Source organism: Tympanuchus pallidicinctus, unplaced genomic scaffold, assembly GCF_026119805.1.
Source record: "Tympanuchus pallidicinctus isolate F22 unplaced genomic scaffold, pur_lepc_1.0 scaffold2, whole genome shotgun sequence".
Lineage (NCBI taxonomy): Eukaryota > Metazoa > Chordata > Aves > Galliformes > Phasianidae > Tympanuchus > Tympanuchus pallidicinctus.
Window position 1 is genome coordinate 9,184,226 of NW_026294721.1, and position 25,426 is coordinate 9,209,651.

A 25,426-nucleotide genomic window follows, 5' to 3' on the forward strand; every position below is an offset into this window, starting at 1 on the left:
ACTGTGGAATCAGCATTCTTGGTGCTCATTGCCACATCCACACAGTGAAGAGTCCTGTAATGGAGTCACCGCAGGTTAGGGCTGAAGCTTTTCTCCAATTGGCTCCATGACATTCCCTGCTCTGCTGTGATCCTAATGGCTTGAGACTGGCTGAATGCTTCCCAAACCAGCAATTAATTCTTTCATTTTCTAGAACTCTGTTGGCTTTTGAAGTGTTATTTTCTGCGCACGGAAGGCATGTTGGCTTAGCACAGCCGCTGTGTGAATCATCTTCGAACAGAGCTGTGGTGCACGACCCCCTTCTGACTCAGCAGGAATTTTGTCCCTGGCAGCAACAACAAAGACTCACAATTTTCATTAGATTTTCTGAAGCAAAAAGCCTAGATTAAGAATGGAAAATGCTGGGTTTTCTCTCTCTTAGTTCTGTTTCACTCCCAGCAAGAATGATGTCGGCATCCACCACCACTGTCCTGTGTCTGTTTGCCACAGCAGCAACACGAGTTAAAACTACTTTCTACACAGTTTCTAGGAGGAGGAAAGTATTTGAAAATCCTTTCCACCATTTTGGTGGGTCTGTGAAATTATCCTCTCCAATATTTTTGAGTTTTCCTGCTATCCTCTGTACCACAGCAAGCAGTAGCAGACAGGAGTGACTCTTCGGAAGGGAAGGGAAGGGAAGGGAAGGGAAGGGAAGGGAAGGGAAGGGAAGGGAAGGGAAGGGAAGGGAAGGGAAGGGAAGGGAAGGGAAGGGAAGGGAAGGGAAGGGAAGGGAAGGGAAGGGAAGGGAAGGGAAGGGAAGGGAAGGGAAGGGAAGGGAAGGGAAGGGAAGCTCATCAGGTTTGCCCCAAAGTTGTAAAGTGTTAAATTAATGAATCCTGAGCAATACCAGACTGTGCTTAACAAATTTTCCTTTTCTGGATTCAGAAAGATAACCTGTGCCTGTGCAGATTACAGCTTTGGTGACTACATGGTAGTCAGTAGGAATAGTAGAGTGTGGAGTAATAGAGGTGACAGTGGGAAATACTGGTGATAGCTGGGTGGTTGGACTGGATGATCTTAGAGGCCTTTTCCAACCTTGGTGATTCTATGATTGTACAACAGTCCAGACCCCTGTATTGAACTGATTCCTGGAGCATTGTGAATCTCTTACTAAGGGGATACTAACTTCTAATCTGGGCATCTCAATTTCAAGTCTAGACATAGCATAAATACTCCTCCTGACCATTAGAATTTGTCAAAGAGGATGGCTAAGAAATTTCTGTTAATTTCTTGTAGTTTTCAATATGAAAATTAAAAAACTACTCTGCACTGATATTGGGAAATGACAGAAAATCTTCAGTTTCAGTCTTCTTTTTTCTTTTCTTTTTTTTCTGAAATACACAGTGTTTTGTCATTTTATTTTGAGCTCAAAATAAGTAACCAGGTTTTCCAAGTTTGTTGAGAAAAAATGCAACAACATGCTGCAAAATGGACCTACAGCCAGTTATCAGTGTTAAATATGTTAAACCTCTTCCCTTTTTTTTTTTTGTTTTTTGTACAGTCCTATTACTGGATTTCTAATGCAGTTTCAAATAACAGAGCTTTTTATATTCTTTGTGCCTATTATAAGTAAAATATACCAAGAAAATATTTGCTGAGATAGTCCAGCATCTTGTTAGATTAGGAGCAATTCTTCCCAGGGGGCAATTCTTATTCCACTCTGACCTCGATAGGCTGCAGAAATACCTGAGTAGTATCTTTTCTGGCTCAGCACGTTTTAAAAACCCCTCAGTTGGAATTTCTCTTAGAAGTTTGCATTAGCTATAAAAACCTTACTGGATGGCCTAGTTTCCTGTAGAATTATAAAAAAACAAAACGTGCCTTAGGCGGAATGACCTTATTCTTTGCATTCTTATTCCCTGCAGCTCCTCTTTATGCTTCTCACTGCTGTGATGTGTTGGATTGCATTTTGCATCAGGCAGTGCATAAAGTGAGTCTCCTGCCTTGGTCTTTTCCTACCTAGGTGACTGTTGGAACTAGATGATCACAGAATCACAGAATCACAGAATTACAGAATCGTAGTGGTTGGAAGGGACCTCCAGCGATCATCGAGTCCAACCCCCCTGCCAAAGCAGGTTCCCTACAGCAGGTCACACAAGTAGGTGTCCAGGCAGGTCTTGAATTATGTAAGAAGACTCCACAACCCCCCTGGGCAGCCTGTTCCAGCGCTCCATCACCCTCACATTTGTGCAGAACTTTCTATGCTGCAGTTTCTGGCCGTTTCCCCTTGTCCTGTCTCCACACACTGCTGAAAAGAGTCTGGCCTCACTCTGCCCCCCACATCTTAGATATTTATAGACCAGGATCAGGTCCCCTCTCAGTCTTTCCTCAAGGCTAAACAGACCCAGTTCACTTAGCCTTTCTTCACAGGGAATCTTTAAGATTTCTTCCAGCTTAAGCCATTCTATGGTTCTGTGATTCTACTAGGCAAACATATATAGAATGGCCATCAACATCAGCAGCTGTAAAAAATAACATGGTGAGAGAAGTGAGAAGATAGGAACTACCTGCATCCATCTCAGGGCTCTGATAAAGAGGAGCAGCCACTCAACACTACACTCTCTCACATGTCAAGGGCTTTTGTCCAGTGCTGGTGAAAAAACAGAAGGGCCATTGAGCTGTAGAGCCTTTGCAAGGTGCCTGGCTTTCACTCCCTCTCATTGGAGCTGCTTTGCTTTGTATGGACAATTAAATATTCATTGGGCAAGAGAGAGGAAAGCAGGAGATTGACTCTATTGCCCAGTTGTTCTGGTGCTCACCTGGGAGGCGAGAGAAGCAGGGTCAAGGTTTCGCTTCAAAGATGATTGAATTATTTATACAAAGTGGAGCAGCTCCAGCAAGAAGGACGTACATACCCATGTGCCTGGCAGCCCTTCCACGCTGCACAAAACCTCTTTCTTTCTATCCAGGAGGGTGATACAAGTTTTCTTCTTCCAAGCAAATGCCTTCTGCTTGCGTTGTGATTTGATAACTTCTCTTTCTTGACAGGACAGGAGCTCCTGATGAGGTCCACTGTGGAGCCTCATCTTGGAGAGAGGCATGGCTCCTTTTCTATCAGCAACTCATTTTTCAGGATAAGGGCATATTCTTTCTCTAAGCCAGATGCCCACCTCAGTCCCTGGTGTCTCAGCTCTCCTTGTTGTCTGAACAGTGCAGGAAGCCATGAAAACAAGGAACTGCCATTATAACAAAAATGTGCGAAATTATCACATCCTCTTAGTTTCTTCCAAAGATCTTGTGTTATTTATTTTGGGTTATTTATTTTACTTGCCTAATATCAGTAGGTTATCACTATGCTATCGCTAGGTTTTCTATTAGCTGTGACCCAAAGCTAGCTGAGACAGGGAAGAAACATCTTTCCTTATGAGTGCTGGTGAGAATGCCTGTGCCATTTCATCCTCAACATTTGAACAATCTTCATGTCTTACCCTCTGAAAAACATTATATGTGTCCAGATTAAACCAGCAAATAAATAATCTATTCTGGTTTGCAGAAAGGATCTTTCAGCAGCTGACTACTAACAGAGCTGCTTTTCTGTGTAGCTTTTCAGTTGTGCTGTCATAAGGTCACAAGTCTGTTTCTCTCACTGCTTTGCAGCAAATGCCATCAGATAGTACAGCATAAGAAAAAAAGTCAGGGTGTTTTTTAAACTTAGACATGAAAGTTTAACAGCAATAGGAGTTCATCTCTCTTTATTTTGCTCAGTCTGTTCCACTGCCCTTCACTGCTCATTGATTTTTTTTGTGTATTCACAAACAAAGGAAAAATTCATCATAAGGACAATCACTGAGTACTCAGAAATATGGCAATTCTTTGCAGGATTTTTTTCATGAAGTCAAACAAAACAAGATAAAAATAGTTATTATAAAATAAAATAAGCACAGCTTATGTTTGGTATCAAAATATGATCCTATTGATTTTGACTAGTGCCTTATGCATTGAACATAGATAATATCGTTTATTTTCTTATGCAAGTGTACATTTATTATGTGTGTTAAGTTTTGTGTTAGCACACGCTGTTTTAAATTAAAAGAGTATCTAAATACTAGTTTGAACTTGCTAATGGCAGCATATGTACTGCATTATCTTGCATACTATTTAAAGAAAATATCTTAATTGTACTACCAAAGCCTGAGGATATTTTTGTGGTTAGCAATTAAGATTCATTTTCCTGTTCATGTACCATATCACTCCAAGAAAACACTGGAATATAATAACTTTTGTTCAATATTTTATGCATTCTTGCTGTTATCATCTGGATTAAGTGAAAAAAGAACTATCACTTAAAATCAGAGTATATAAAAAACCATTTAAGGGCTACTTCTAACTGAACAGCTAAAAATCAAAAGAAAAAAAAGAATGTAATAGAGTTTGAACAACTGAATACCATTTACTTCTAAACATCACTGGTGAGTCAATTCATCCTCTGTCTTCAACATTTTGCAGAAAGGCATAAAACAGGCAGTCTGAACCTGAAGTTTGTCACAAAAGTCAGCACCAGAGAAAAGATGAATCAGCACACAACTGTATCCATCTAACATCAAGGAAAGGGGTTGGTGGGATGCAGGGAAATGTTCTTGTCTCTCAGCTAGGTCAGCTCTGGGTACGCAACGGCAAAGGAGGACTCTGCCAGTCCCACACTTTGACATTGTTTCGAAGTGATTTGTTCTTTATGACAGGGTCAAGCTGCTGTGAAAAGGTTAAACAAACGGACTTTGTAAGCTCCTCTTAGGGGGAAAGCTGGTCAGAAGGCCCCTTTAATCACCAATCCCCTTTAGCCCTGGGAACAGGCATTGGCCAGACTCACTTGTGTGGCAGCCGGGAGACAGGCGAGGGGTGGGACGAGCTTCCTGCCCTCCTGCAGCTGCCTGCGGCTGGAAAACAGCCCAGCAAGGACTGGTGTTTGGCTAGAAGGGCCTGTGTGCCTCCCACCGTACCATGAGTAGGAGGAGGAGGACATTCCTCTGGGGCTGGTGTGTAGCCCAGCGTCCCTAATGCTGTCTGCACCCATCCTGTCAGGAGGGTAATGAGGGGAAAGTTCCCAGACAAAAGTGGAAAAGCACCTCAGCCTTCCACGGGGGCACAGAGAAGGTTGGTTTCCACCTTATCTCCACCACCTGGGGCTGCAGGTCTGGTGCTCTGCTTGGGGTAGAAAGCCGCTGGGTTAATTCCCTGCAGAGATGGGCTTTCAATACATTGTACCCTGCCCCATTTTGAGGTGTGACCAACAACAGTGTAGCCAACACGTGATACACCTGAGCTGCGCCTTCCTAGAGATGACGCAAGTCAGGGAGAGCTTCTCCTGCTGTTTTGTTCACAGAGATGCTTAATAAATCACACTGTTTCCATTCCCTCCCATCCAGTGAGGATGTCAGCAGCTGGGGATGGCAGTGTTCCTCCCACTGGTGGACCATGCTGGAAGCAGCAGAACACGGCAGTGAGGCTCCTTAACCCAAAATGGTGACAATGAGGGCTATAAGGACATGTGATAAGTGCAGCGTTGGACAGTACGATGCTCCCTTCTTGTCCTCAGAGCTCCTTGCCCTTTGTGGTTGAACAGTTTGTTAACTTGGCCTCGCAGCTCCTTCACACTCATTCCCGCTAAGCATCCTCCTTTCCCACCCCCCAAAAAAACAAGCCTTAGCCACAGATTGCCAACACATACACACAGACATGGGCTCTCCTTCCAAGTATAATGTTTGCAGGAGAGCTCAGGGGTTGTCATGTGCAAACCACATATCTGCCTTATTCCTCACTCAGATCCTTACATCCCTCAATTTATCTTCTAATTCATTAATCTCCCTACAGGCTCCTTTGGTACCAGTGAATTTTCACCCAGTGATCCCAAAACTATTCAGTTCCTGCTCTCCACCCCATCACTGTTCCGTCTTCCTACATCCATCCTAATTTCCTCTCTCTACCCATTTACCACCTTCAGTTTAATACACAGTCTCTACCTTAAATTGGACAAATAGGAAATAAAAAATGTTCTGACCCTTCTCCCAGTCATTACCATGCTAATTCAGAGATGTCATAAATGTTTGTATGAGCACTCCTAGTATACTTCAGCATAAAGTGAATCAACTCATCTAAAAAATAAAACTAATTTCTGATTATCATGAGAAAGTCACTGAGCACATAAATGTGTAAAATGAAGATGTCAGTAGGAGTCCCTTTCTCTAAAGCATGTTTTGCCCCTGCATTATCCATCACATCTATTTAATTTATGTGTACAATAAGAGCCATCCATGATCAAAATTAATAAACACAACAGTGCACTTTCTGCTTAGAGATCTGCTCCAAGTAATCTTGTTTCTGATTGAAATACAAACACAGGTCTTCCTCCTTCTGGGTCTATTTTATACCACTGTTCACTACCAATCCATTTCTCAGTCAATAATTTCATTATCCAAGGTTAAGATTATTCAAATAAAATAATAAACCGAAAACAAAAAGCTTAATGCTTCCATATGGCAACCCAGAGGTGACCTGAACAGCCCCAAAACCTTCCTGCACCCCTCTGCTCTCTGACTGTCTCTGTCTCTGACTCAGCTCATGATGATCATCATATTTCTCAAAGGTGGAACAGGTTTGGTAAGAGGCTATGCTTGCAGTATGTTTTTAGAACATAACAAAATGGACAAGGCAGTGACTGCCAGTGAGGGAATGGTATTAAGCCGTTGGAGCCAGAAACAGCTCTGCCACAAATCTAGGTATGAATAAGAAACCTGAATTCCAGATGTGCTGACATGTTCCCATCACCATGGTTGGACTTCAGCTGATATTAGTCTCATCCTGCATCAGCTGTCAGCCAGCAGAAGAGTCCCTTTCCTGCAGGGATGAACTCTGTGGCAACAAAACACTGAAAGTGACTTCAAGAATTCATCCAGACCACTCTCCCACTCTCTGCATCAAAGTATGTCACCTTAGGTGATCTTTAATGGATATTTCTTTCAACTTTCACATCCACTACACAAGTTCTGGTATTTCCTTCAAATCTTTACTTTGGGACCACCTTAAGAGAGAGACTATGTTTCTAACATCTATCCTAAATCCTGCAGGAATTTTAAGTGATTCATAGAATCATAGAATCATTTAAGTTGGAAGGGACCCTTAAAGGTCATCTAGCCCAACTCCCCTGCAATAAACAGGGACACCGACTGCTCAGTCAGGTTGTTCAGAGCCCCATCCAGCCAGTCTGTTGTCCCTCTACTCTTCTTTTTTTCCTTCCAACTTAAACAATACCATGTATTTCACCCCTCAATTCACTAAATCTCCTTTATCCCACAGATTCTTTCCTATCTCCCAGTCTAAAGGCAGCCAGGCTCCTTAATGTTTCCAGCAGCTTGCTAAAATGTCAGTAGGCTGAGAGCTGCAAGGCAAGTGCCTTGGAAATAAAAGCAGGGAGGGACAACATACTCTGGAAATGAGTTGCAGTGTGGAAGGGTGTGATTCCTATGAAGTCTGGGATTCCTGCAAAAATCTGAAAATCTGGGGCAGTGATTCCACTGAGTGACTCAGTGAGCATGATTTGTCTATTGCTGGGAATTTGGATTATTCAGAAGCCCCTAGGCAAGTAAAGGGTGTTGTGATATAGCCCAACTATGAGAAATGAACAATTCAAGAGCAAGACTCTGCCCGTTTCTGCTTGAAGCATCTGCGCTCAAATCCCTTAAAAGAATATCTTTGGCAAGAAATAGCATGGCCACACACATCATATGGACATTTTCATCCAGATGAATGATACCAATGTGTCTGCACTAAGTTTAATTTTTCCCTTCCTCATTAGGATGATGGAAATACCACAAACGCGCAGTTCTACTAGTGGGGCATGGAATCAGTCCTATATGTTATCCATAATTGTGTATAGGAACACATCTGAATTAACTCAGCTTGATGTTCAAACCTAGACCCAGGGAACATGTGTTTTGTGTTTTGGAGAACTGAGGTCTGGGCAATAATTTCAGTCTTCTCTAATGTTTTCGTATGTTCCCAATACCAATTACTCATAGTTCTATCTTTCCAAAAAGAGTGATGAGAGCAAATTCACAAAGTTAATTCCAGCCTTTCCCCACTCTGTTGAACTCCTTAGGTAAGATTTCATGCTAATACTATTGAGGTCCCAAGCAATCAAAATGGATCACAGAAAGTAATAAAATGAGGGTTTTAGTGTCCTATATGACTGGAAAAGTTCCAAAATGCAAAACCTCAGAAATGCTCAGAGTACAAATGGATTGACGTCTCCCTAATATGAAGTCCATTAGCAATGTGTCATGTTGCCAGGACACAGCCAGAGATTACAACCTATCCACAAACTGACCTTTGCAGTGTACCTCACAAAACTGCACAAGCACAGATAATATTGAATTTTAGCAAATGTGATATTCTGGATTTGAGACAGAAGAGTCAGGTTAGTATCTCTGTTACTACGTGAGTTACAGTTTCTTTCTATGGGGGAGGAAATTTGGTGGACAATATGATAAGACTTCTTGGTAACTTAGATTTAACTTTGAATAAAACCATGCAGCCCCTAGAAACCTCATACTTCAAGGAAGGCAAAGAATAGAAGAATCTGGTGTGTGTTGTATGTATGTTTAGTTGTGCTGGTTAACATTTACACATTTTAATTAAATAAGGAATAGAGCAGAGTTCAGAAACATCTGCCAGCATTTCCTGGGTGAGAAGGAAATAGAAACCTTGGAAGGCTCTGGAAGGCTGTAAAAGCAGGGTAGGGCACACACAAACAGAACATGGGGCAATAATGAACAGGTTTGACTCAAGAAGGGCTATGTGGAGCTACTGTGCTATGAAAATGGGATAAAGTGCAGAAGCAAGTAGAGAAAACAAATCACAGACTGTGCATTTAAAAGTCCACTGTTGTTTAGGTGGGAGTTCTGTGTCTATGCTCAAACACTGTTATAAAAGCTCAGAGGGAGCAGGGCAAATCACTGTGGGGGTTTTTTTCCAAAGAAAAATACCTGTTCTTCTATTGATTTGGGGAGGGAAAAAAAAAGGCTTGATGTGTATCTTGCCTTTTGCATGCACTTTTGTTTTGAGTATTAATTTAAGTCACTGAGTAATGGTTTGATGTCATCTCATCTCCCCATTGAGACTAATCCCAATGAGTGCTACCCAGAAAAAAACAAAACAAAACAAAACAACAAATAGCAATACATTTATTTGAGCAAAATCCAATAAAGACTGCAACACCTCTAAATATGTATTTTTAAAAAGTGAATTTTTAAAAAAATTGCCAATCTTTGAAACAAAATCAGAGGAGGGAAAAGAAGGATCTCTGTTGTAAAAAAAAAAATTAAAAAAAAAAAAAATTAAAAAGCCACCTAAACTTGCATGTTTCAAAAGGTTCTCTTAATCATACACAAACATCTTTCCCTTTCCAAACCCAGCTCTGCTCAGATATGGAAATGCTGAGAAGTGATGCTGGGATAACCTGCTCCTGTGGCTCCTCCAGTGCAAGAAAATCCAGGCAGGAATCTGCAGCCTTTTTCACTAACCTTGATTCATGTCCGGGCAGATTAAAGGCCCATGGAAGTAAGAGCCGCGTGCATTGTCCTAACACAGGAAATGTCTCTGGAAGAAAGAAGCTCCCCAGGATGCCCGCCTTGCTGCTGTGCAGCCCTGCTCCCTCCTGCACAAATCCTCCCCAGCAGACACCTGCTCTTGCAAACCCAGCCAAAAATGGCAATAAAAATAAAATAAAATAAAATAAAATAAGGAAGAACAAAATATTAGGAATAATTCCTTTTGGTAGGATTCTGCAAAGTTCCCCTCGTTCTTCATCTCTTGGGATCTGCACTCGTTTTCAGAATTTATCATTGTTTTAAGAGGGAGAGGAAGTGATCGAATGAACAGCCTCCGGATGCCCTGAGCTCAGCTTTTTCCCCCTAGAAGCCAGAGAACCAATCCCGGCCGGGGCGGAAGAGACAGGGGGGAAGCGAAGGGGCGGTAGGGCTGGCCGGGGCAGGGAACGCTGAACGAATTTCGTTCTGAGACGGTCACAGGAGCTGCTCTGGGGCAGCAGAAATGTACTTTCCTGTATGTCAGCACCTCTCCATTCCTCCCCGCCCTTTTCCTCTATTGAACCACCTGTGCCCGTGTCCTGGCTGTGATTTAGGAGGGCAGTGCATGGCTGCACTGGTCCTGATTTACCACTGGGGAAAAAAAGGAGAGGAGAGGAGAGGGGAGGGGAGGGCAGGAGAGGGGACGGGAAGGGAGGGGAGGGGAGGGGAGGGGAGGGGGGCAAAAGGGGAAAAAGGGGGTGGAAATGGGAAAAAAAAAAAAAAAAAAAGGAAAAAAAGGGGAAAAATGGGGAAAAAAAAAAAAAAAGGGAAAAAGGAAGGAAAATGAAATCCTTTTAGTTCTTGATTATTTCCAGGAGTGCAAATGAGCATTAGGCATAGCATCCCAGCTCCAACGGATGGGGAATGACTGCAGGCTCAGACACTCCCAGGCAGGATTTTTTTCACTGACAAACCCCGGCCAAGCTCTGTCTGGGCCAGGTTTGGTCCCGAGGGGGGTCATCCTCTGCCCCCAGCCCAGCTATGACCTGCGTACAGCCGGGAGCCGGCCCTGGGCCTGGAGGACTTACTGTGGGACTGCGGGACTTGGGGCTGAGCAACGGAGTGGGCAGTGAGCCACAGCCGAGTCCCAAGGATGAAGCATTCCCTTCCCTGTAAGACGCTGGGGCGGTTTGGGGCTGGGCCAAGCATCTGTCTGCTGATGGGTGGGGTAAAACGGAGTCTGCTTTGCCCTCAACAACAAAGAGGGTGCCCAGATGCTTTCCCAGCCTTCCGCTCCCCTCCTGGTCCCTTACAGCAGCCCCTTCCATCTTAAATTAAACCACAAAGGTTATCTGTGCCCCAAAAGTAGGGCATGGGAAACGTGGAAAAGTGGGTAAGGGGGAGTTCAGAGAATTTTGTCATTGGCTCTAAGGCATCAAAAAGTCTCTTCATTATTTACAGCCCAGTTTCCCTTTAGGGGACCAGCCAGAACTCTGGGATTCAGCCCTAGGGGCACCCCTTCCTTCCTTCCCCTCCCCACAACTCCTCCTGCACCAATGAAGAGAGGCATCCTCCAGCCCTGCTCCCCGAGGCTCCTCGCCCGGTCTCATCTCGGCTTGGCAATGCTTGGCATGGAGCTTGTCCCTAAGGATAAGCACCATTCTTCTCTTTACATGGTTACTGAGCCAGAGCTGCTATCTGTGCATGTCTTTGCTGTTGATTTGTCTACTCTCTATAGAGAAAAAAAAATGTTTGGGGAATAAAGAAACAATCCAAATGACATTTAGTTTGGGGAAATAACGGTAGGTGGTTACAATGACATTATAAAATGTACTGAGTGTTGCCCGTTGTGTTTTCATTTGATTGTAACACTCACCAAGACCAGATTTATGCCTGGTTTACAAATGAGACAAAGGCAACCGCTAGAGCTTATTAATTCATGCATTTCCTTTGACTTAGTTGGATTTTTCTTGTATTATAAGCCTATATTGAAGTCAAGTAAATAATGGAAGAGAACTGATCTAGAAATCTCTTGATTTCTCTTTTAAATTTAAAAAACATGGACATGAAATACGCTGGTGAACATATCAATGAACACAAACTAGGTCATGAATCCCATAAATTTCACTGGGGAGACTGAAAAGAAAAAAAAGAAAGAAAGAAAGAAAGAAAGAAAGAAAGAAAGAAAGAAAGCAAAAAGAATTGAAACAAACAATGTGGAACAGATACATCAGTGAAACGTTTTAAGGAAAATTTAAGAGTTCTTCTGTGGAAAGTTCTGATCACAAATAGTGTAACTGGAGATAGGTTGTGGCATTTGCAGTTGATGGTGTATTTTGACACGTGTCAAGACAGAAAGACAGTGGCCAGAGAAATAGTAAGGGTAGGAACACAATTTCAGTGTGAGAAAAAAAAAACCTTTCCAATAGGAAGAATGATGAAGTCCTTGCTGGGTGGGGAGACGGAGAAACAGCATCCCAAATTTTTCAGTAATTATCAGATGTTTTGTGCTATTTTGTGTCTCTTCTCTATGTTTTCTACCAGCTGTAATTTGTGCCAGCAAAAGAAAGGCAATCTGTGTTTGCTCCTGAGAGGTTTTAAGACTTGCCTGAAGATGGTGCTGTTTAGATGGCAGAAGCAAGGTCTCAGATCGGTACAGTAAACTGCTGTATTTTGGGGAGAAAAAAAATAAGTTGTTCACTCAAAGTTGTATCACAGCAGAATGCTCAAGCGCCAGCTCCAAAGCAGAGGTGCACTGAAAGAAGGCTAAGCAGGCAAGTCAGTTTTAGAACAACTCTACAGTGATACAACAACTTCTGGTAAGGAGAAATGCATCCACCAGCAGATTCCACCCTTTGGAAACTGACATCTGTGCACCGAGTGCCCTAAAGAAAAGAGAAGGAAAATACTACTCATGGCATTATTTTTATTTAACAGATGGGGAAGGAATTCGGAGAGAAATTAACCACTGTACAAGCTTTAATGTTATTAAGCTTTGATTTCATGTGAATGCAAAGCGATCTGCTATAGTTTATAACAGTTAATTCTACTCTCTTGGCCAAACTGGGAACCAGACTTTCTTCTGATGGTATTAATAAGAGCATTTTCTTAACAGAGCACTGGGACATCAATAAGTAGATCCAAAAAGAAGCACACCAACATTTTTAAGACACTTCCCTGCAATTAGCAGTAAGTAATCTGAGGAGAAAGACAGCTTTCTGGCAAAAGAAAGTTTTTGTGGAATTTATGTTTTCCCCTAAATTGCACAACGCTTTTTAACACCATATGCCAATCTGGGAACCTCAGGCGTAGTAATTAGCTTAGAGTTTTTGGAATAGTTCATAAGGCTTGGATTAATTCCAACTGTATTATCTGATGAGAGTTACTTTAAGATGCAGACATGGCATACCAAATTACCAGCCACTGAATTGTGCAATGCTGACCATATGCTGTGTGCTTTGCTGTGTCTTTTCTGTGTTTTTTACCTGTGAGCTGCACTAGATCCGACTAAGGGCAGAGCCATGTTTGTTCCTGGTGCAAAGCAAAGCATGCTGCTTCTCACAAAAGGCTGATGTGTCTCAAGAGCAGATTTTAAGTTAACCTCCCACTGGGCCATTTTAATGAAAGACATCTTGGTTTTAAGAACTTGAAATTAACTCCCTCTTGAGGAAATTATTGTCCTAGATCTATCTAAGGACCAGCTGTGGGACCTTAACAACCTGCAGATTCACAGTCTTGAATGGAAGTGCAACCTTGTCATTAGGATAGGGATTAAGGCATCACTATGCTTCCTCTTGTCTCCTAACTTCCCTCACCTTTATCTTTACTTCTCTCATTGAAATCCTTGATCTGTGCTGCCATTTGTGAGAATTCCACAGAGCAGAGCCACTGAAGACTCCACTTGAAGAGTTAAGAGCATCTGAAAGACGTGCATAGGAGCTTTGCTTGTGCCATTTTATGGGAATTACAATATATTTCTTACACTTGCCTCAAAACCAAGTCCAAGATATTAGTGTCACTTGTGAACTGATATCTCATGTCCATGACAGTGATTTGCCCTCTTGATCCATGACTGCATACCAGAGAAATGCTGCCAGAATCGAATCCAGAGTGAACAGTTGTCTGGGATTTGATGAATCACTTTGTTAGTTAGAGTGTCCTTTGACATTAATTATAACATTTGTCTCGTTGGTCTTGCAGGTGAGAATTAAAAGAAGGTTCTACATTGTTATCACATGTGTCTCCCAGACGTTCTGTGTCATATTTGATGTCCTATGCAAGCATCTTGGACATATATTGGAATATCAAAGGGCACTAAGTAACTATGTTTAAGCAATCTGGATTTGTTCTGGTCATGAACTGAAAAGAATCTTTAAAGGCATTTAATCCAATGCCCCTGCAATGAACAGGGACACCTACAGCTCCATCAGGGGCTCAGAGCCCTGTCCAGCCTGACTTTGAATGTCTCCAGGGACAGAGCATTCTCCGCCTCTCTGGACAACCTGTTCCAGTGCCTCACCACTCCTATCGTGAAAAACCTTCTCCTTATGTCCAATCTAAATCTCCTCCCTTTTAGTTTAACATCACTTCCCCTTGTCCTATCAGAACAGATCCTGCTAAAGAGTTTCTGTTCAGATTAGGGCATCTAAGCTAGCTGTATTATAAATCATACATGATTTCCACTCCAAATAACCCTGGTTCTTTTTTTCTGCTTTGTGCAGTAATAAAAATGTAGGTGATGCTGGAAGACAAAGAACATCTCTACTTCTCATTCTCCAAAGATTCTGCATGGGGGAGAGAAATCAGTTTTTCAGAAGTTATGAGAACATTATGATGTGTCCAAAGCAATAAAAGTAGGAAAAATACATAATCTTAAGGATGAACACAAACTTGTTCTTTCTGAAGAAGAATCTCAGCAGTGTGGTGTCCATATAAAGCAATTTACTCTGTGTTGTAGTGTGGTTCCTATGTTAGTTCTCCAATTAAGCACTCAGTAAGACAAAATACTGTCAGAATTATGGTGACTTAAATTAAAACAACTGTGAAAGAGGGAAACATGACATTCGGACTGTAAATGGAGGTGGAGCAGGACAGACAAAGTGTGTATTAGCCTAAAGTCAGAGGTCGTTCCAGGTGGGATCGGAACTTGAACAGGATTCCTCTGTTCTGTCATGGTTTGGTTCTCCTGGCCAACAGATCTATCTTCATCATTATCAGAACACATGCTTTTAGCAATATGCCATGTTGGATTTTTCAGCTAGATGTGAAATCTCAGGCATGGTTTCAAGCCAGATCCTGTAGTTACCACCACCACCCCTTTTAATATTTTGCATTTTTTCTTTCTTTCTTTTTTAATAAGCAGAAAGACTGTGTGGCTCATGAGGAAATAAGCACTTGAAGGCACTCTTACTTGAGTTCAGTTGTTAATTTCTAAATAATTCTTAAACCAGGTCTGCTTCTTATTTTTTCCATTTCCAAATATAAAATATGTCACTGTTTTGTCTTGTGTGTTAAGACGTTAGATCAATATCTGAATAATTAAATGCAGCAGGACAATGAACTGTTTAATTAGCCTTGAGGTTTTCAGAATATTAGCTAAATAACTAAATAGGAAAATTGGCTTGCTCTGAACCTTTTTATTTATAAATTGCAATTTGGCAAAAGCACAGATCTAAGTTTATTATGCATTTGAATTGTGCAATACAGAGCTGCTAGGAAAACTTTAATCCATCTAGACCACAGCAGTCACTTTTGTTTGAGATCAGTTACAAGCACCATGCTCCAGCAACATCTGTAAACATCCCAATGAATTCCCAAGTACAAAGGCTGTTTTGGAGCTGTTCAACACCACGGACCTGACCCATGTTTCACCTCCAACTTGTAGCAGAAGTGAGAAAACACGTTGTTGTGGGTGGAAGGCTCTTAGCAGAGGTCCATTCTCGTTTTCTCGTCTGGGCTGTGATTTGTCCTGGAGGTGGCACTGTGATAAGGGACATTTGCTCTGCAGCTACACTGGCTTACAGCAGGAGTTTCCTGCCCTGTTTCAGATGTTCTGTGGAGTTGATATGCTGTTTCACACACCTAGGAAGTCTGGCTAAATGTTTACCAAGGAGAATCCCCAGATAATGCAGCAGAATAGGAATAAATTAGGTCTAGAGGAGAGAAACAAAGACCATGTAGTCAAAATGGGTTGCTGTGTTAAAATAGGTCAGCTCTAGACAGTAGCTAATAAAGTTAGGGATTTTGCATTGATTTCCTCAAAACTAATCCAAAACCAAACTATTCTTGCTAAATGAAAGCCGTATCAACTCAAGCAGCAATTAATAATTCCCCCACATTTAACCCCTGTGAAGGACATTTTTGCACTTCTTTTCTGAAATACATTGGTTACAGGTTTAAATAGTTCATGTCTACATATCTGATTTAACCTTTGGTTATGTACCAACAATACTTTAGGATTCTTTAGTATTTGTCAAATCTAGATTATTAATCTCAATTTAAATTGAATCTCTAGAGTTTGTAGGTCCTCTTCAGGTGTCAGCAGGGCTCCCACAGTTCTCTGGTTTACACTGGGAGTCACTTAGGCTCAATGAGTTACACGTACTTAAATCTCAGCTAATCCTTTTTGTTCTTCATGGAAGCTGCAGTTAGCCCTTCAGATTTGCTCCTTACATAAAGTTCAGATCACCCAAACTCAAGATTCTCAAGGATAATTCAAACTTAATTTTTCCCCTCCATAAGCTAAGGTAGCTATTTTGATCCAAATCTCTGTGAATTTCACATTTTTTGAAACTGCCTTAGCAAGGGCAAACACTTTGTAGTATTGGTACAGAACAGAAAGCGACAAACCAACATCAGATAAGAGATGCTGCTGTTTCCAACTCAGAATGAATTCTCCTTTAGATCCCAGAGGTGCCCACAAGACCTCATTGACCATGACAAAATCTAAGGAAACATTTCATTGTTCCTTCATCATTTTCTTTCTGAACTGAAAGTGAGGTTAAGATATACATAACCAAAAATAGTTATTTCAGAATAATCATTGAATCATAGAATAATTTGAGTTGGAATAAACCTTTAAGAGTCATCTTGTCCAACGCCCCTGCAATAAACAGGGAAATTGTTTTATAATAATATAATGACTGTGCTTAATGAAGCAATTAAAATTATGCTGGGGAATACAAGTTCCAGAATAATCAATTGTTTTTTATCCCTGTGAACTGAAATAATAACGAATCTAAGAGAACACTGTGTTTTCATCATCAATTGAACTTGGCTTTGAATTCATTATATGGTGTAACAATTTGGTCACAAACAACCAAAATTTGCCATTTTATGTAAGGGAATGGCTGCCGTACATCTTGATATACTACAGTTTTTAGGCTATTTGCATATCTTTTCAAGGGTAAGCAAAGGATGGGATGATAAGCCACGTCCTTGGTCTTCTGCTGTCTTTCACACTAAAATACACAACTGGAGGGAGAGGAAAAAGAATTATTGTAGACAAGTTAGAAACAGACAGAAAATCAAGAAAAAAAGTTATATTTTCAGTTTAATGTCATTGTTCTCTATGGTGTGTTCCTTTCTCACTAAATGGAAGAGGACAGCTTCCTAGGCCTACCCAAATTTGGATGACCTGCTGGGCTGCTGAGGGGATTGGAGCCTCCTCACCCTAAGCAGGGAGCAAGGCAGGGTCGGGGGAGCTCTGCGAAAGGTGGAGACAGGGCACGTAACGTTTCAGCAGCTCAGAGGTATACAACACAGTGTGTTACCTGCTGACAGCTCCAGAGCACGGGGACCCTGAGCTGCTGGTCCAAGGGGTGCCAAAAAAAAACAGCGTGCTGGCATGGTTCCAAATATTTCCCCTCTTTTCTTTTCCCTGCTGAACAGTGAGACAGTAGACGTGAGCGAGGGAAAGACTTCTTAGCTCATTATGTTTTCTTTCTTTCTTTCTTTCTTGCTTGCTTGCTTGCTTGCTTGCTTTCTTGCTTTCTTGCTTTCTTGCTTTCTTGCTTACTTTCTTTTTGACAAAGTAGAGATATTCCTTCCATTTGTTGCATGGGAGCCATCAGCCCTAGGAGGGAACACCAATTCTAATCACCTTGACTGAAATCTCCAAATGTTCCCTTCAGGTATTTCAACATCTCAACAGTTGACATGAAGAAGAAATGCAGATATTTACTCCCCCCAAAAAGCAGCTCTTGGTTATGAAAGATGTAGCTGCCAGCCTCCTACCCCAACTTGCCAAATGTTTTCCTTTCCTGCACAGCAGCCCCATTTGTGCACAAGCCTTGTTTGCTTATTTATTAAGTACATATGTTTTATGGAGTCTATGATCTGCAGAAAACATTCCAGCTTTTGGACCCAAGGGCAAAATCCTTCTTTCAAATCTGCACAGCCAATCTTTATGGTGATATTTTGCTCTTCCTAGGGGATTTCCGTGCAGTGAGGGAAAGTGAAATAGAGCTCAAATCTACCAGGTGTATCTGAAAGGAAAACCTACTTTGTTGTTTTCCTCTTTAAGTCCATCAGCAAAAAGCAAAATGCAGATATTGAAATGCAATAGAAGAGATGATGGCAAATATTGATTATATTTAATAAATTGACTGTTTCAAACTAAATCTAGTGGCTTTTTTTGCCATAAGTTGTCATTTTCATCAGCATTAGTAGGACTTCAACAAAGGAATTGAGATATTTCTCTCACACTCAACTTCGGTGTTTTCTGTTAAAAGATTAACACTTTGGAGAAGTCTTCCTTTCCACTCTTCAGATGTGTGTGATCTTGGATCACTCCTCTAGTTTCTCTTCCCTTTTATTTTTTTTCAGCAAGTGCAGTCATTTCTAATAAGGTTCATGAAGGGTTTCTGCTTTTGAAGGTCCCAAATGGCTTAAATCACTCCTAGCACAAATGCACTCTCTATTGTGGAAACTGAAACCTGCCACACCATAAGGTGATCTGTATATTAGAACCAGATATCCCTTCACATCTGCATTTCCAAGCAGCAATGTGGTATGTTTTGAGTTAGCCTACTTTTAGAGAGTGGCTCATCAGATAGAGATATAGCTATAAATCCTGCTAAAGGGCCGCTGTTGGCCAGGGGTGTGCTTTTGCAGGGATGGTGGCTGGGAAGAGGAGGAAAAGTAGACAAGGCTCTGCTCCCTTGCAAAACACACACTGCCTACCCAAACTCCTGTGACTCCATGCCACGATTACAGGTCACATTGTCTCCCTACTGTTTTGGGAAAACATCTTCCCTTTCTAGAAGAATGACAGTGTTATGGACGCGTTGGGTTGGGTCTGTGCTATCCTGATCCTGAGATCAAGTGTCATGGCATGCCTTGGGTCTCCAGACTACATCCTCTGCTCCTCCAAAACAGTGTTCTGATATGTACTAGGAATAGTCCCCAGTCTTTTCTATCTTTGTGAGTACCCACTCTGCTAGGGAGTGAGCTAACAATAAAAACTACAAACAAGCATTTGCCTAAGCCTGTCTGTTTTACCTAGCTGATATACACATGGCCAAGAACACCAAGCCATGCATTTGCGCTGGACAAGGGAGTGCCAAATCGTCTGTGATCTGGTGCTGAGAAGCTTGCTGAAGAGAGCAGTTTCACCTCCCACTGTGCACCTTCCCTTACAATATCCAGTCAGCTGTGTCTTCTTTGCTTCCCTGGAGGGCTGTCCTTTACCTGTCTGTACCATGGTATATACTGACATTAAACAGCTAAAAAGCCTCTCCAAGACCAGACAGTTGGAAGAAGGCATGGGCGATGGTTCATCTGACCTACTTGATACGACAGTTACACCCTGAATGCATGGAAATTGTTGAGTTGATATGTAATGGCTTTAAGGGGATCATGGGGTACAAAGGGTTGTCATTGGTGTCTTCACTTAGTTTGATGAATCCCTCCTAAGTAAATGTGAGAGGAGAATCTTGCAGGTTAGGAGATAAAAAGAGAACTGAGACATTCCGCTGTGACTCACCTCAGGGCTACACCTTCAGCTTTTAGCCCAGCTCTCCAGTAACCTCTCCAATTAAATCAAGACTTTAGCTTCCTCTGGGTTTACATGGATTTGCAAAGTGTGATATGGAAATTTTCCTGCAGCAAGTCCACTTATCGCTCCAATTTAAGCTAACTGCAGTGTAGATTTTATTATTCATGGCCAGAGGCCTGTGTACATTTCTAGGTTGACTTCTCATGTCCTCATAAGGGCAGAATGTGGGCTGCAGTGTTCAGGTTTCACAAAGAATTACTGTGGGAACTGGCTTGCACCCTCAGAACACAGCTCAGAGTTTTCTAAGTCAAAGAGGGATCTCATGAGAAGGAGTTGATATGGCTGCATTTCCTGCCAAGCCCCTGAGATCCTGAGATCCTGAGGAAGATAGTACATCTCAGTGCTGCATGCCAAGAGAAGGCAAACAGAGTTCTACCACCGAGTTCACTCCATGTCTGATACAGCCTTCCTACTGCTTCAGGGTTTACTAGGGCTAATCGGACTTGATAACAAAATAATTTGGAGCAAGAAAATGAATGCATTTGGGGTTTTCATAGATTTACATTAGGAACTGTGTTCACTACATTATTCATTTTGACTAGGTCCAGTCCTTTCTAAAGACATTTCAACACCACTTTCATGCTATGTGCAAATGCAATTTGTGTGTACCATAATAAACATATTCATATGTATGTAACTGTATATATCTCCAGATATGTATCTCCACATATGCTGTAATGTTGCAAAACCATTTCTAATACATCACAGAACCATCTGAAAATTGTATTCATCCCCAGATTTTAATGACTCACATAAACTCTAAGTACCCATTGATTTCTATAAAGATTATTTCTGAGCTGATTCAAAAATCCATGTGCTTACATATGTATATATATCATGGGTGAAAGAGGATTTTTTGGGGTGAAGGGGAAATATATGCTTCATTCAAATACAATTTGCAAAAGTACAGTTTTCATATGACAGTGAAAAATAATCTCATTGATCTAAAAGCAAGTTTAAGGCTTGGTTTGTTGTCTTCTGATATGATAAATGAATTACAGGTCAGTGGGAAGTGGATGTTTTCTGCTTCCTATCTGTGCAGAGAACACTTGCTTCTTATTAATGTAACTCCAAAATATGGGAGAATTTATATAGAATAAGGGTTTATATAATTTTCACAAGTTTTCCTAAAACTTTACCTTATAAAGTATACACGGTTTTAAACATTTTATTGTCAAAATGCAAAAGCTAATATAACTTTTAGCAGTACTGGGGGGATAATATTGATCTATGTGTCAATATTACTTTTACAGTACTGTAAAAATACAAAGAATGTTTTGTATTGTCCAGCTCTTAATACTTGCTTTGACTGAATTCGTCTCCTCCTGGCATTAATCTGAAACTCTTGAGATGGGAGCTCTCACTGAATTCATTGAGTTCCAACAGCTGTTGAAGGTGGATCTAAGAATCCAACGTATCAAAACATGGAGGAGGTTCACTGCAATTCTTGACGACGATTTAACATTCTACTAAAATCATTCAAGATGATTGAATGATTTTAGTAGAAGAGAGGTGAATAATATTTTCTCTACATTGATGGGAAATCTTTGGTTTCAAACTGTAGATAGATACAAACCGCAGCTGAAGGCTGTTCCTGCAATTAAAAATAGTTCTATTTTCTCACACTGCCTTACACACATACAGCACAAAAATGACTTCAAAATGGAAAAAGCTATATTCTGTTGTGACAGTGCAAATGTTTTTTCCTTTCATCATTTGTTTTAGGCAACATCAAAAGTCATGTACAGTCTTTCATTTCAGGAGACCTCGATTTTATGATGGAATTCAATTCCAAAAGTCTGAGGATAATAGTTTAATGCCCAATGGCTCTGAAAATTCACTTTTTTTTTAGCTGTGTCCCTGTGTTTTCTGACTTGATTGTTAGCAGAACAAAATATCCATGTTCAGGTCTGGTAAAGATCTCTTTCCATAATGCTCTTTTGTCTGTATAACAATAATAAAAGCTTTATTGGCACCTATTTCACATGACCTCCATAATTCTCCTGTGGCTGACCCTAACCAGTACCAATAAAACCATGCATTCATACACAGTACATAGAAAAAAAACAAAACACCCCATGTTAAAATTTTATAATGAAATAGATGCCAAAGATCCTTCTGTAAAAGTCACTTTTGAACAATTGTTAGCTGTTTTCAGTTGGGGCTACTTTATTTATTTATTTATTTATTTATAATATATCACATAATTTGTTGATGATCCATTCTCTCCTAGCCTCCAGTCAAGCAGCTAATAATTGTTTTTGAATATTGGCACGTGAGGATACATATGCCCTCTATTCATTCTCAAACTTCTTTCTTCATTTATTTATTCACCTACCCTGGGACGTTCCCTTCTTTGATCGTTTATCGTGGATTAAAATTTCCTTCTCTTAGGAAGGAAACAGCACTAAGACCATGAGATTCGTGTTCCCAGTGGCACACCATCCATAAGGAACACTTAACAGGCAACAGTCAGGACATGCGAGGGACTGGAAGTTTCCATGCAGAGCACTTAGTGACTCTCTGTGAATAATGAATACATTCATGGGAGTCAGCGCGAGTTATGCAGTGGTCTTGAAATAGGAAAAGTTCTCCACCAGTGTCATTAGCAGTGAAGAAATCAGTGAGTGGGGAGTTTATACACGTAAAAATTATGAGAATAAAAAAAGACCATAGTTATGATTTACCTCACCTTTGGAAATCCCTTATTGTGTTTATTATTAAGAAAGGAAATGCACACAGTGTGACTGAACTCAAGAGCTGTTTAATCCACGTTTGAAGAGTTTTAGGACTCTTAGGTCTGTACGTACATGTAGACTAAAGCTATGTTTCCTATAGCTTGGGAGCAACAAAACGTGCAGGCAGAGCCCCTCGGGGTTCCAACGAGGAAGGATCGTGGCTCCCCGCACAGCCTGGGGCTGTGTCTGATCCTCGTCCTGCCACCCAAAATGGGACACCTTCGTGAGATGCCCTCAGGATCCTCACCCCGACGGGGCGGTACCGAGGGGGCATCCTTCGCAATCGCCCGGGGGACGTGAGCCCCTTCCCTGAGGTCCTGCTCTGCAGCCACCGCTTCTGGGGGACAACACAGACGGAGATGCACTATCGGGGCAGAGGAAATATCGCACAGAGGCCGGACAACCAATTTCAGGTCGATCGTTTGTTTTATTTTACGCTTCTTCTAAAGGGAGATATTCAAACGTTTGCAATCCTCCACTTTTCTAAGGGATCACTGAGCACGAAAAAAAAAGCTCGGAAAAAAAATTGCTTGCGAGTATTTCTCATAGAATTGCTTGTGGTTTACTGAAGATGCACCTAGGGTCTTTTATTGACTTTATAGTTTAAGCGAACCTATCTGCAAACTTCACCAAAAAAAAAAAAAAAACAAAAACAAAAACAAAAAAACAAGAAAACCCTGTATATGCATATGTGCGTTCATCTGTATCAACCAGAGGCGGGTGCTGGCTCAGGACTCTTCCCTGCAGCGCTGCCATCGGGGCTGCCGGAAGGACTGTAGGCACGCAGCTCTTCTGTGGGTACGGAGGAGGGAGAGCCCTTTCCCTCTTCCACTCCCGTCTCAGGGCTCCCGCAAAGCTCCGGACTCCAAACCCATCGTGCGCTCCTAAAAGCGGAGCGGAGCAGAGCTTAGGGAGCGGGCGCTCAAGGCTGCCTTTCATTTCGCTTCTATTTCACGACGTACCGAAGCAGTGCTGGTGGAAGAAGAGTAAGGAGAGCAATCAAACACAGGAGGGATAATTGCATTCACATTGCAGGCCCGCTCAGCTCCATGGGGCCGGCACCCCTTGGTGGAGATGTCGCTTGTGGCAACCTATTCACAGAATCACAGAATTCGCACCCTTTCCGCCCCAAATGCCGTTCTCCATCCTCCGGTTCCCCTCGGAGCTCGAGCCCCGGCACCTCCCTTCCCCTCGCTTTGTGCGTTGAGCTTCCAAAGGCTCAGGAGCCCACAGAGCCCACAAAGGTGGGGAGGAAACGAGGTGGCCCTGAGAGGCTGTCAACCGCCGGCACCCCACCCTGTGCCGGGCTGCGGAACAGGACGGAATCGCTCACAGGGGCGGCCCCGGCAATCCCTAGCTCCAGGGCATACAGGAGAAAAACGTTGACCTGCAAAATAAAGAAAAATTGTTTCTCGTGTACAGCGACTGGAGAGTGGGACTTGGGAAAGGGAAGTGAGAGGTCCCCTTGTCACGCAACAGAGGGACCCGGTGCACAAGGGACACTCCCACCCGCGGTACCCGGAGCTGTACAGGGAGGAATGCGGCATCTGCGGGGCTACACCACCTGAAAATGAGTGCTGAAAATCGCTGGGTGCTTTTCCTGCTCCCTGTACAGAGCCCTGCCAGTGAATGCAGCAAGCGCACACCTCCTTTTCCTTACTTCTATCCTTAGAATAAGCGAAAAGATTATTCAGAACTAAGTGGCAGTGGTCATGTTGCTACAGCTATGCTTAGGCATTAAGGTACGTAAACACATCAGCAAGCTTAAAAGATGCTTCATACTCACAGACATGTCAGTGCAAGTGCTGTATTTGCAGGCATAGAATTGTACGCCATTTGAGTCTGTGCTTTAAGGATGTGTCAGGATACCTGACTCCACAAACACAGGTCAAGTTTATGGCACACCAGACTGTCTTAAAAAAAAAAAAAAAAAAAAGAAGAAGAAAAGAAGAAAGAGTGAATTTATTCTTACTGATCTCATTACAGTATTTCTAAACGGAAAGCAAGCAATATTGTGTAAGTTACATGACTACTCTGTATGAACACTTTATAAAATATGGGCGCGGGCTGCATGCATATTGTTTGCACATTGGATATAAAATATATAGGAGTAACCAGCATCCACATTCTTCTCTTTATTCCAGAAAGCTCTCATATATTTTCAGAGTCTGACAGTGAAACAGAGCAGATGGTTTATAGATTCTTAAGACACATTGGTCAGACTCATAATTCCTATACAGGAAAGTATGGGGAGAGCATAAGGGTGATGTCCACAAGCATCATTTACATGCAACAAGTGATCAGTGTGCTCTTGCCTGGTTTTGCTCCTAGGTCTGTGTCCAGGTAGGACAGAAATCTAAACATGGCACTGTACGCTGCTGTTCTTCCAGAGGTCAGTTCAGAGCTCTGGTTGCATTTTATTGCCATCTTTGGAAAAGGAAATCTTTCCTCCTTTCCATCTTTCTTTGTTTCTTTCCTTCTTTTGCTCTCTCTTTCTCCCTCTCCTTCCCCCTCTTCCCTCTTTCTGTCTCTTTTCCATATTTCCGCAGATAGGCCTTGAACTCAGAGGTCACCCACCATCACCCAGAAGGGGATCAGGCTGCTCCCGACCGCCTCTATCCCCAAATAACAGCGTGGGAACAGGCGGGGCTGGGCCAGGGGTGCCGGGAACTGGCAGCAGGTGAGCACCGCCTCTGAGAGAGATTTGCGCCCACATCCCCGGCAGAAGCAGCAGGCAGCGATGTGAATGAGGCTGTTCAGGGCATCGGTATACTCACCCCACCCTAGGTCCCGTCCTGTTTCCGGGATCGACAGATCTGTTCTGTCCGATCTCGGGAAAAAAGGCAGAGGGTTCTGCCCTGCTCTGCAGTTTGCTGGGGATCCCTGCCCCATCCAGAAAGCTTGAAAGTAGAGAACAGGCAGAGGGGGAGATTTAGGGCTTTCCGCTGAAGAGATGACAACAATTAAGAAGTCGTAATGTGCAGCGATTGGGGTGGGAAGGGTGAGATCAGAGTGGGCAGCTCCTCGGGCGGACGAGGGGCGGGGGGCATGGGGCAGCTTCGGGGAGCAGG

The 25,426-nt window shown here is 42.3% G+C and overlaps 1 long non-coding RNA gene across 1 annotated transcript; it reads right to left on the reverse strand.

Annotated features, from left to right (window-relative positions):
- Positions 1 to 23,049: 23,049 nt before the first annotated feature.
- On the reverse strand, positions 23,050 to 25,279 carry LOC128080482 (uncharacterized). The gene is made up of 3 exons (XR_008206697.1): positions 25,133 to 25,279; positions 24,142 to 24,264; positions 23,050 to 23,327 (listed from the first exon to the last, which is right to left on the reverse strand). It is a non-coding gene; the product is annotated as an uncharacterized LOC128080482 (long non-coding RNA).
- Positions 25,280 to 25,426: the final 147 nt, after the last annotated feature.